Genomic DNA, 1,249 nt, shown 5'->3' on the forward strand with positions numbered 1-1,249 from the left:
ATTTATTTATTTATTTATTTTGAGATGAAGTTTCGCTCTTGTTGCCCAGGCTGGAGAGTAATGATGGGGTCTCAGCTTGCTGCAACCTCCGCCTCCCAAGTTCAAGTGATTCTCCTGCCTCTCAACCTCCTGAGTAGCTGGGATTACAGGCATGCGCCACCACATCCGGCTAATTTTTGTATTATTAGTAGAGAGGGAGTTTCACCTTGTTGGCTAGGCCAGGTCTCTAACTCCTAACCTCAGGTGATCCACCCGCCTTGCCCCGCAAAGTGCTGGGATTACAGGCGTCAGCCTGACAGGTGAATTCTTTATCCTCCACCTGTATAGAGGTAGTTCCAGGATCCCTGTGTTTGAGTATTAAGATACATTATGGGTTGGGTTCTAGCTCAGGCAAGTTGCCGCTAGTTAATAATGGATTTTTGAGAATAAAATTTGGTATGTTTCCTGTTTATAAATGTAAAATTTGCTCATTGTAGACAATTTAAAAAATACTGAAAACTACAGAGAAGGAAATGAGACTGGAGTATGCTTGGGAACTCCAGGCAGAAGTCCAGCTGTCAAGGCCATGCATATCAGAAGCAAGAGTGCTTAGAGCTTACCACATACTAGGCTTGGGGCAGCAGGACTATACAGGTCCCCTCCACTTAAATTACACTTAATTCTGCTAAGGATTGCCTCAGAAATATGATGGGCTGAGGTTGCAGTTTGTTTTCCCTAAATGTAAGTTCAGTGCTATACCTGCAGTTTTGGACCATTGTCTGGCCTATGCACTTAATAAATGTTTATATTATAAAAGTATGAAGTAAATGAAGGTCTTCATAGACGTTATACAGTTAGTAAATGTCTTCACAGCATAGAGCTGAGCAATCACAGCATAGAGCTGAGCAAGGCTTCGGAAAGTAGCGATTGACAAAGACAGAAATGGAATTAATCAAATGTATTTGACTAACATTGAGAAATATATTAAAGAAAGTCCAACACAGATATCCTAAGTGTTAAGTGTTCCGTGTTCCTTGGCTGTGATGCTTTACTGATGAAAAGCATTCAGTTTTGGTGCCAATAGGATTTGGTTTAAGATTATGCTGTACTCTACCAGCTACGTAAACTTCGACCAGTACTTAACCTAGTTTTTTACTTCGATTCTTTTTTGTTTGTTTGACACAGGGTTTGCTCTGTCGCCCAGGCTGCAGTGACTGCACTGACTTTCACCCTTCTGGACTCAAACAGTCCTCCCACCTCAGCCTCATGA

The 1,249-nt window shown here is 41.9% G+C and overlaps 1 protein-coding gene across 3 annotated transcripts in view; it reads left to right on the forward strand.

Moving 5' to 3' along the window:
• The window catches only part of UMAD1 (UBAP1-MVB12-associated (UMA) domain containing 1), a 255,146-nt gene that overhangs the window by 27,542 nt on the left and 226,355 nt on the right, over window positions 1-1,249 (forward strand). The window lies entirely within an intron of this gene.

Source organism: Mandrillus leucophaeus, unplaced genomic scaffold (genome assembly GCF_000951045.1).
Source record: "Mandrillus leucophaeus isolate KB7577 unplaced genomic scaffold, Mleu.le_1.0 Scaffold148, whole genome shotgun sequence".
NCBI lineage: Eukaryota > Metazoa > Chordata > Mammalia > Primates > Cercopithecidae > Mandrillus > Mandrillus leucophaeus.